Source organism: Artemia franciscana, unplaced genomic scaffold, assembly GCF_032884065.1.
Source record: "Artemia franciscana unplaced genomic scaffold, ASM3288406v1 Scaffold_3355, whole genome shotgun sequence".
NCBI classification, from domain to species: Eukaryota; Metazoa; Arthropoda; class Branchiopoda; order Anostraca; family Artemiidae; genus Artemia; species Artemia franciscana.
In genome coordinates, this window is record NW_027064001.1 from 15,239 (window position 1) to 26,944 (window position 11,706).

General features: G+C 34.5%; 1 pseudogene; it reads left to right on the plus strand.

Annotated features, from left to right (window-relative positions):
* The first annotated feature begins 9,691 nt into the window (after nucleotides 1-9,691).
* On the plus strand, nucleotides 9,692-11,341 carry LOC136043160 (N-acetylgalactosaminyltransferase 7-like; annotated as a pseudogene).
* The last annotated feature ends 365 nt before the right edge of the window (nucleotides 11,342-11,706 follow it).

Genomic DNA, 11,706 nt, shown 5'->3' on the forward strand with positions numbered 1-11,706 from the left:
CACGAATTTCACTTGGGGTTGACGTTTCGCACGCGTCATTGATGCAGTTATCCCAGTGTTGGTCATTCTCCAATAAATTCAGAGCTTGGCATGCACTACGGTAAGTGTCATGTATAGTACCGTTTACAGTTCTCAAATACTCAAAGGATGTCGGACCGGGTACATTCACCAAAAGCAGGCGTAGAAAGAAGCATTCATGTTGATTGGGGTGACCGGTGTAGAGTCTTCCTATCGTGGTATCTTTGAAGATGGTAGGTTGGCCGTCGACTGACTTACCCTGTTTTCGACGTTCAAATACTTTATTTTTAGTATACCACGTGTAATACGAAGGCACTTCAGTATACAGCAGTTTTTTTGCAAAAGAATCATTTTTGCAAAGCGAAAAAAAAGCTGTTAATTTTGTATCCGGTGGATTCAGGGCTCTTTGTTGCACGTTGGTTTCCGAGAAATAAACACGTTGACCATTCTGTAAATGTAACGCTAAGTGAACAACAGCTGGACTACGTTCATGTATCGGAAATGAAAGAATTCGCCAAACGGCTTCATTACTGCTTATGTATCTTCCAGCCTGATATTGTACGATTTCGTCGAAATCTTTGATTTTGGGCTGCAAGCCAAAAACTGCCATGTCACTGCCTTTGTTGACGTATTTACATATGTATTTGATTGCCTTTACGGAGTTACAGTATTCAACGTTTATGTGTGCAACAAATGTTTTTGATAATAATGGGGAATATGGAACAACCCACTGGTTATCTACTTCGATGGTGGTACCGTTGCCATTGTAGGTTCTTCAGTCATTTTACAATTAGAAATTTCTCTTTCAACGGTCTTCTTACAATTAAAAATTTGTCTTTGAACGATATTCTTAAATACCTGTGTCCTGGTCGTCATTTATATTCCCTGTGTCCCGGTCGTCATTTGTGTCCCGGTATCCCAGTCTGTAATTTCTCTTTGAGTGTCCCGGTCGTTATTTATATTCCCTCTGTCCCGGTCGTCATTTGTGTCCCGGTCTGTAATTTCTCTTTGAGTGTTTTTCTTTTTAGTATTTTTTAGTTTTTTACATTTTTTCTTTTTTCAGTTTTCTTTTTCTTCTTTATTTTTCAGCTTCACTATGAAATACATATCGCCGAACCTTTGTTTTTTTAACTAAAATCTGGTAGGCATTGATGACCTTATCCAAGTCAAAATCCCAAACCCAATCATCATCGCTATCATTTTCAGTTTTGATATGTTTTGACTCTCGCTGTCCAGGTGGATCTTCATCTAACTGCGCGGTTTTGCGTTCTTTAGCCTCAAGCCTGTTTCCTTGCTGTTCTTTTGATTCCTCGGCACACTTTCTTTTCTGACTTTCTCTATCAGCAGCAAGTTTTTTGGCATAGACTCTTTGAGCATCTTCATCGGCTTTTGCCATGGTAAGTTCATCAGTCATTGTAAACTTAAACATTAATAGATTTCTACGTGAACATATGTCTTAAATATCTTGAATGACGTCACCGTCAAACAAAAATGACGACAACTAATTTCATGACGTCAGTGGACACAGAAACATGACGTCACCTGATCCACAGACAGACACACAGACAGACAACATATTTTTATATATATAGATAATGCATTGTGTCGATAACAACGTTGGAGAAATCTTCTTTTTGGATGCACCAGGTGGTACTGGTAAAACCTCTGTGATAAAACTGATTCTGGCATCAGTTCGATCAAAAGATGATATAGCGTTGGCAATTAAGTCGTCCGGAATAGCCGCAACGTTGCTGCCTGGTGGAAGAACTGCTCATTCCGCTTTGAAATTGCCTCTGAATTTGCATTCTACAGAAACTCCCACGTACAATATTTCCAAATCATCTGGGATGGGTAAAGTATTGCAGCAATGCAAACTTATTATTTGGGACGAGTGCACAATGGCACACACAAAATCGTTCGAGGCTCTGGAGCAATCATTACGAGATTAGAGAGGAAATTCGAAACTCTTTGGCAGCACATTAATATTGCTTGCGGGAGATTTCAGGGAAACATTATCTATAATACCTAGATCAACCCCTGCAGACGAAATGAATGCTTACCTGAAAAATTCTAATTTATGGGCACACGTAAAGACATTAAAATTAACTACAAATATGCGTGTCCGATTGCAAAACGATGACTCCGGTCAAACATTTTCATATTAATTGCTGGTAATTGGAAACGGAAAGCTCCCAGTAGACTCAATTTCTAAAAAAGAAAAAAATGAAAAAAGAAAAACTAAAAAACAGAAAAATCTAAAAAACAGAAAAAACTAAAAAACAAAAAAAAAAGAAAAACTAAAAAAGAAAACAAATCAATAAAAAGAAGAAACTAAAAAAAGAGAAAAACTAAAAAAGAAAAAAACTAGAAAAGAAAAAAACTAAAAAGGAAACTATATCTATATATATAAAAATAAGTTGTATATATGCATGTTTGTTTGTGTGTGGGTTTGCATGTGACGTCATTATAAGTATATAAGGCTTAGTAAATGACTACAGACCGGGACACCGGGACACAAATGACAACCGGGACAGAGGGAATATAAATGATGACCGGGACAGTCAAAGAAAAATTACAGACTGGGATACCGGGACACAAATGACGACCGGGACACAGGGACACAACTACAACGGGGACGCCGGGGGGACAGGGGGATATATAAATGACGACGGTGACACAGGGAATGTTCGATTAGCAATCACCATCAACAAAGCTCAAAGGCTATCGTTAGAAAAATGCGGTATAGATCTGAATACGGACTGTTTTCCCATGGACAACTATAAGTTGCATGTTCAAGAGTTGGTAAACCTGACAATCTATTTATATGGACAGTATATTCGCAAGTTTTACGTAGTTAAAAACATATATATACCTATCTATTTTCACAGAAGGGACTCAGGGACAAAACTACAATGGCACGTAACTAATATGGCGCGTAACAACTTACGCGCGCAGGGGGGCTTGGGGTGGGCGCGAAGCATCCCCACCAACTAGGTGTTGGGGTGACACGAAGCGCCACCCCAACAGCTAGTAAGAAAAATAAAAAAGAAAAAAGGAAAAACTAAAAAAGAAATCTATCCATCTATCTATCTATCTATAAAAAATGTAGTGTCTGTCCAACCGCCTGTTACACTATTTTTACCGTTACACCGTCACACATTATTATCGTTATAAAATAAAAAAAAATAAAAAAGGTAAAAAACTAAAAAGAAAAAAGAAAAAAACAAAAAACTGAAAAAGCTAAAAAAGAAAAAAATATAAAGAAGAAAAAACTAAAAAAGAAAAAATTACTAAAAAAATAGATAAAATAAAAAAGAAAAAAACTAAATAAAGAAAACTAAAAAAATAAGAAACTAAAAAAGAAAAAAACAAAAAGAAAAAACTAAAAAACTAAAATAACAGAAAAACTGAAAAACATCAAAAATCTAAAAAAAGAAAAAACAAAAAAGAGAAAACACTAAAAAAAGAAAAACTAAAAAAACTAAAAAATCAAAAAAGTACTTTTTTTGAATAATAAGAATTCAAAAAAATTGAGGCTCTTCCAATTTTATTAAATTGTTTAAAATGTAAGAAACTGGTAATTGCACAAATATTTCAATATATTTTGAGTCCCGATATTTTGATGGTGATTGCTAATTGAACATTCCTTGTGTCCCTGTCGCTTTCCCGGTCGTCATTTATATTCCCTATGTGCCGGTGTCCCGGTCGTCATTTGTGTCCCGATGTCCCGGTCTGTAATTTCGTCAGTCGAAAACATGACGTCAGTCGACACACAAACATGACGTCACTCGACAGACACACACACACACAGACAACTTATTTATATATATATATAGATAGATATAGATAAGTTGTATGTATTTTTGCGTTGAGGGTTTGCATATGACGTCTGAAAAATAAAGAAGAAAAAGAAAACTGAAAAAAGAAAAAAGGTAAAAAACTAATTATAATTTAAAATGTACTATCCGTCCGTATTTTACACTATCTATCTATATATATAAAAATAAGTTGTCTGTCTGTGTGTCTGTCTGTCAGGTGACGTCATGTTTCTGTGTCGACTGACGTCATGAAGTTAGCTGTCGTCATTTTTGCTATGACGGTGACGTCATTAAAGATATTTAAGACATATATGTTCACGTAGAAATCTATTAATGTTTAAGTTTAAAATGACTGATGAACTTACAATGGCAAAAGCCGATGAAGATGCTCAAAGAGTCTATGCCAAAAAACTTGCTGCTGATAGAGAAAGTCAGAAAAGAAAGCGTGCCGAGGAATCAAAAGAACAGCAAGGAAACAGGTTTGAGGCTAAAGAACGCAAAACCGCGCAGTTAGATGAAGATCCACCTGGACAGCGAGAGTCAAAACATATCAAAACTGAAAATGATAGCGATGATGATTGGGTTTGGGATTTTGACTTGGATAAGGTCATCAATGCCTACCAGATTTTAGTTAAAAAAACAAATGTTCGGCGATATGTATTTCATAGTGAAGCTGAAAAATAAAGAAGAAAAAGAAAACTGAAAAAAGAAAAAATGTAAAAAACTAAAAAATACTAAAAAGAAAAAACACTCAAAGAGAAATTACAGACCGGAACACAAATGACGACCGGGACAGAGGGAATATAAATAACGACCGGGACACTCAAAGAGAAATTACAGACTGGGATACCGGGACACAAATGACGACCGGGACACAAGGAATATAAATGACGACCAGGACACAGGTATTTAAGAATATTGTTCAAAGACAAATTTTTAATTGTAAGAAAACCGTTGAAAGAGAAATTTCTAATTGTAAAATGACTGAAGAACCTACAATGGCAACACCCGAGGAAGCTGCTCAAAACGAATGTATTCAAGCCGAAGTAGCTGAGTTGGTAAAGCGTTGTGTTTCAGGTTCTAGGTCCGAGAGGCTCCAGGTTTGAACCTTGGCTTTAGCATTAATACAAAAGAAGAAAAAAACTAAAAAAGGTAAAAACTACAAAAAAATGTTTCTGTGTCGACTGACGTCATGAAGTTAGTTGTCATCATTTTTGCTATGACGGTGACGTCATTAAAGATATTTAAGACATATATGTTCACGTAGAAATCTATTAATGTTTAAGTTTAAAATGACTGATGAGCTTACAATGGCAAAAACCAATGAAGATGCTCAAAGAGTCTATGCCAAAAAATTTGCTGCTGATAGAGAAAGTCAGAAAAGAAAGCGTGCCGAGGAATCAAAAGAACAGCAAGGAAACAGGCTTGAGGCTAAAGAATGCAAAACCGCGCAGTTAGATGAAGATCCACCTGGACAGCAAGAGTCAAAACATATCAAAACTGAAAATGATAGCGATGATGATTGGGTTTGGGATCTTGACTTGGATAAGGTTATCAATGCCTACCAGATTTTAGTTAAAAAAACAAAGGTTCGGCGATATGTATTTCATAGTGAAGCTGAAAAATAAAGAAGAAAAAGAAAACTGAAAAAAGAAAAAATGTAAAAAACAAAAAAATACTAAAAGAAAAAACACTCAAAGAGAAATTACAGACCGGGACACAAATAACGACCGGGACAGAGGGAATATAAATAACGACCGGGACACTCAAAGAGAAATTACAGACTGGGATACCGGGACACAAATGACGACCGGGACACAGGAAATATAAATGACGACCAGGACACAGGTATTTAAGAATATCGTTCAAAGACAAATTTTTAATTGTAAGAAGACCGTTGAAAGAGAAATTTCTAATTGTAAAATGACTGAAGAACCTACAATGGCAACACCCGAGGAAGCTGCTCAAAACGAATGTATTCAAGCCGAAGTAGCTGAGTTGGTAAAGCGTTATGTTTCAGGTTCTAGGTCCGAGAGGCTCCAGGTTTGAACCTTGGCTTTAGCATTAATACAAAAGAAGAAAAAGACTAAAAAAGGTAAAAACTACAAAAAAACTAATATGGCGCGTAACGACTTACGCGCGCGGGGGGGCTTGGGGGGCGCGAAGCGCCCCACTAACTTGGTGTTGGGGTGGTGCGAAGCGCCACCCCAATAGCTAGTCTTCTATAAAAAAAAAGGGAAAAAACTCAAAAAATAGAAAAATAAGAAAAAAAACTAAAAAGAAAAAAATGAAAAGCTAAAAAAGAAAAGAAGAAAAAACTAAAAATAAAACTTGAAAAAACTAAAAAAAAAGAAAAAACTAAAAAAGAAATAAAACTGATAAAAGAAAAAACTAATAAAGAGAATAAAGCTAAAAAAGAGAATTTTTTTTGAATTTAAAAAAGAGGGAATAGTTGTGGGAAAAGTCAAAGTCATGGCCAATTGTTGAAAAAAGCCAAGACAGATTGTTGAATTAAGTGGGCAGCCCAGTCAAGGGTTCATTTTATCCCTTTGATTGCCGTTGTTACTGTCTGCCATTTATGCTACACCTTTCCATGCATGTGTGTCGCCCTTCACAAATGCCGAACTAGAGTCGTACCTGTTGGAGGTTCTCGCTGGGGAATTTAAAAAAGAGGGAATAGTTGTGGGAAAAGTCAAAGTCATGGCCAATTGTTGAAAAAAGCCAAGACAGATTTTTACGAAAAAGAGAATAAAGCTAAAAAAGAAAAAACTAAAAAGAGAAAAAACTAAAAAAGAAAAAAAGTTAAAAAATAAAAAAACAAAGAGAAAAAAATCAAAAAATCAAAAGAAAAATAAAAAAACCTAAAAAAGAAAAAACTAAAAAAAGAAAACTTAAAAAATAAAAAATAAAAATTAACAAAGATAAAACTAAAAAAAGAAAAAAACTAAAAAAAAATAGACAAAACTTAAAAAAAGAAAAAAAGAAAAAGAAAAAAAGAAAAACTGAAAAAAAGAAAAACTAAAAAAGAAAAAACTAAAAAAAAGATAAAAGATAAAAAAAAATAAAAAATCTGTCCGTCTGTTACACTGTTTTCTATGAAAAAAAAAGGGATAGAAACTAAAAAAAAAATAGAAAAAACCGAATTAAAAAAAAAACTAAAAACAGGAATAAAAACCGAAAACAAAATTCAAAAATAAAAATAAGAAAATAAAAAAAAAACTAAAAACAAACAAAAGAAATTTGATTAAAACTTAAAATGAACAGAAATTACTCCGTATATGAAAGGGGCTGTTCCCTCCTAAACACCCCGCTCCTTACGCTAAAGTTCGAGTCTTTATCTCAAATCTACTTTTTAAAACAGTAAAATACTTTAGCGTAAAGAGTGGGGTGTTGAGGAAGGAAAAGGCCCTTTCATATACGGAGTAATTTCTGTTCGTTTTATGTTTTAATGTCGCTACTTACTTTCAGCGTAAAAAAGTTTTTTTATTTAAATTTTGAAGGTTTTTGAATTAATGCATGTTTTGATGTTGGCCCTCCGCACATGAATACTTAGGACGAAATTTCCATTTTTTTTTTTTTTTTTTTTTTTTTTGCTAAATGAATTTCTCTTAATTTTGGTCGGACGGCTTAGAGAAAAAAAGGGGTGGGGAGGAGGCCTAGTTGTCCTCCAATCTTTTGGTTTCTTAAAAAGGTAACTAGAACTATTAACTTTTACGAATTTTTTTATTAGTAAAAAATATACGTAACTTACGAATTACCTTTCGTAACGAACTTCTATATTCGTATATTTTTACAACTTATATGAGGGGTTTTGCCCCCTCGTTAGTACCTTGCTCATTACACTAAAGCTTAAATGCTTTCCAAATTCTTTAAGATTGACCCCTGAATCACGAAGGCCGTAGAACAAATTGTTGAAATTACTAAAAATACTCTAGTATAAAGAGCAGGTATATAGGAGAAGATGAACTACTCATATGTGTAATAATTTCTGTTCGTATTAAGTTTTAATGCTGCTCCTTACTTTCCATTGAAAAAACTTTTTCGATTAACATGACCACCGGGTCGATACGATCATCCCCGAGGGAAAAAAATAAACACGCACCCGTGATCGGTCGTCTGGCAAAAAAATACGAAATTCTACATTTTTGTAGATAGGAGCTTGAAACTTCTTCACTACAGTTCTCTGATACGCTGAATGCGATAGTCTGATTTTCTTAAGATTATATGACCTTTAGGGGATGTTTCCCCCTATTTTCCAAAATAACTCAAATTTTCTTAGGCCCGTTACTTTTGATGGGTAAAACTAAATTTGATGAAACTTATATATTTAAAATCAGCATAAGAATACAAATCTTTCGATGTAACTAGTGGTACCAAAATTCCGTTTTTTAGGTTCCCGGTTGCTATTGAGCCGGGTCGCTCCTTACTTTGAAAAGTGAACTAGAACTTTGTTCTCTGATACGTTGAATGCGATAGTCTGATTTTCGTTATGATTCTATGACCTCTAGGGGGTGTTTCCCCCTATTTTCCAAAATAACACAAATTTTCTTAGGCCCGTAACTTTTGATGGGCAAAGATAATTTGATGAAACTTGTATATTTAAAATCAGTGCGAAAATACGATTCTATGATTATCTATTAGTATCAAAATTCCTTCTTTTTTTTAGTTTCATTTACTATTGAGCTGGGTCGCTCCTTACTACAGTTTAGTACCACAAACTGTTTGATATTTTGAAAAGTCCTCCTCTCATCGTGAAAATTAGATAATCGAATTTTATAGACAAACCGCAGTAATGCGTCTCCATTTGTTTTCCTTTTGTTTTTCTTTTTCCATTGTTCTTCTTTTCCATTATAATACATTTTTGAAAAAGCGCAAATGCTTTGGAAAAGAGACTCAATACAACGTCATCACGTCATCACTTTAATAATAAGTAAATCAGAATCCTTGAGGATAAATACTAAAAAACTAGAAGAATACTTCGAAGACCAGACTGCCTTTTCATGACGAAAGTAAAACAGTTCAAAATAGGGATGTAACCTTTTAATTGACAGTAAACAGATATAAAATTGTTTAACTGGATATTTCGAACACATATACAGTGTTCATTATCAGCAGTAAAATTAAAAGACATGAATAAAAATAAACAAAATTTATACCTAATAAACTATATATAATTAGTTTATTCGGTATGAATTGTGTTTATTTTTATTCATGTATTTTAGTTTTACTGCTGATGATGAACACTGTATATGTGTTCGAAATATCTAGTTAAATAATGTTTATATCTGTTCACTGTCAATTAAAAGGTTTCATCTCTATTTTGAACTGTTTTACTTTCAAAATCAGAAGAAAGACCAATGCCTGCTCTTTATTGAATAACAAAACTAGTAAAAGTATAGAAAATACCCAGACATTTTCCCCAAGGAAGTGAATATTTATGAATTTTGACTCCCTTTTATTTATGACGGTTTCATTTAATATTTAATTCTTCACCTGACTTCTCTTTCATATCTGTCGGAGCTTTAAAAGTATTGAAAACGTGGACTAGCAATCATATTCAGAACACGATCATATGTCAACAACATAGCAATAACTAACAGTCTTTATATCCTCTCTTTCCATCGAATGAATCGTTATTTTAAATTGCATAATAATTCATGCAGGATATTTTCCTGATGAGAAAAACTCTACCGTACTTATTCGCCGATATATTTTTAAATAAAGAAAATAAAATGGGACGTCATAATCTGAATTGGAATCACCGCGACAAACATGCTTGAAAATAAATGTTAATTCATTGGAAAAAAGATAGAGTTATTTTTGTTGTGGTAGCTTGTTTGTGTTTACTTGGAGTCATGGTGCACAAAGCTAGAAACTTGGCTAAAAGCCAAAAATTGAAAAAGAAGCTTCCACAAAATCTTTCACCCACATATCAATACAATCAAACTGGCAACTACGAGTCTGAGCCATGGCCTAAAGGAGACGGCCCAGGGGAACAGGGTATGCCTTATAAAGTACTGCCTCAATTCGAAAACTATGCCGAAAGATCAGTTTCTGAATATGGCATGAATATTGCTGTTTCAGATGCAATTGGGATGAACAGAACAATACCAGACACGAGACTAGAAGAGTGTAAATATTGGGATTATCCTACAGACTTGCCCAAACCTCTGTCGTGATTGTATTTCACAATGAGGGATTTTCCACTCTTTTGAGAACAGTTCACACTGTGATTGAGAATCTCCAGCTCAGTTTCTTGAGGAAGTTTTACTAATTGATGATTTCAGCGACAAACCTGATCTTAAAGAGCGTTTAGAACGTTATATTAAAAGATTCGGAGGAAAAGTAAGACTTTTAAGAATGAGGAAAGAATGGGACTGATTAGAACTAGATCAAAAGGTGCTCATGAAGCAACAGGGGAGGTTGTTTTATTCTTAGATGCACACTGTGAAGTGGGACTCAACTGGCTTCCACCACTTTTAACTCCTATTCAGTTAGACAATACGACAATGACTGTTCCCATCGTAGATGGCATTGATTCAAATGACTTCCATTACTCTTCCACTTACCCCGAGGACACTCATATCAGAGGTATCTTTGAGTGGGGTCTATTGTACAAAGAGAAGGAACTACCGCATAAAGAAGCTGAAAAAACGAGCTAAAACCAGTGAGCCTTACCCTTCCCCCACTCATGCAGGTGGTTTGTTTGCTATTGATCGAAATATTTTTTAGAACTAGGAGCGTAGTTCCTGGGCTTCTTGGTTGGGGTGGTGAGAATTTTGAACTATCATTCAAGGTGTGGCAGTGTGGAGGAAAAATTTTGTGGGTCCCGTGCTCAAGAGTTGGTCATGTTTACCGTTCTTTTATGCCATATACATTTGGGAAATTAGCAGAAAATATAAAGGGTCCTTGGTGACTAGAAATTACAAACGTGTCATTGAGGTTTGGTTTGACGATGAATTTAAAAAATATTTCTACACACGGGAACCTACTGTCCGACTTTTGGATGCAGGAGATTTGACAGAGCAAATTGAATTAAAGCAACGCTTAAATTGCAAGCCCTTTAAATGGTTCATGAAAAATGTCGCATATGATGTTCCTGAGGACTTTCTTATTTACACCCCAATATTCATTGGGGAGAATGGTTAATGTCTTGAATAAAGAATGTCTCGACACTGAAAATAATGAAGTTCCAACTTCAATAACAAACTTCTGTATGCCACGGCTATGGCAATAACCAGGAAATAAAACTCAACACGAAAGGGCAACTATCTACTGGTGAAAGATGTATTGTTGGAGACAATAAAGGAGTTCAACTAGTTCCTTGTGAACTTGGCACTGTTGACGGACCATGGCAATATAATGAAGAAAACAACTTGATGTATCATACAAAGCTTGGTAAGTGCTTAGCAGTCCATAAACATAACAAAAAACTAAAAATGCTTCCGTGCATTGCTAAATCTAACTCCTTCAAATGGATATTCCGATCATTTGAACCGAAGTAAGCCAGTGGCTTACTTAACCAGAATATCCTAAGCCACAGCATATCGTAAACGATACTTTAAGACCTACTTTAAAATAAAACTTCTAAAAGAATTGTCACTTGACAGTGATTCGGAAATGACAGCTATTATCCATGTTGGTTTTTAATATAAAATACTATTAATGAAAAAAAATTGATCAAAATTTTAAAAAGCTGGAAAACCAACGAAAATGGGAGCATATTTCTCCTACTGTTTTAAATCTATACAAATTTTGATTCCATCTTGATTATTACTTAATTATGTAGATTTTTATACTTCTTCTTAATTAAGCAACAACCTTAATCATCTTAATTAAGAGGATATTGATTATGCTATAGTAAAGTTGA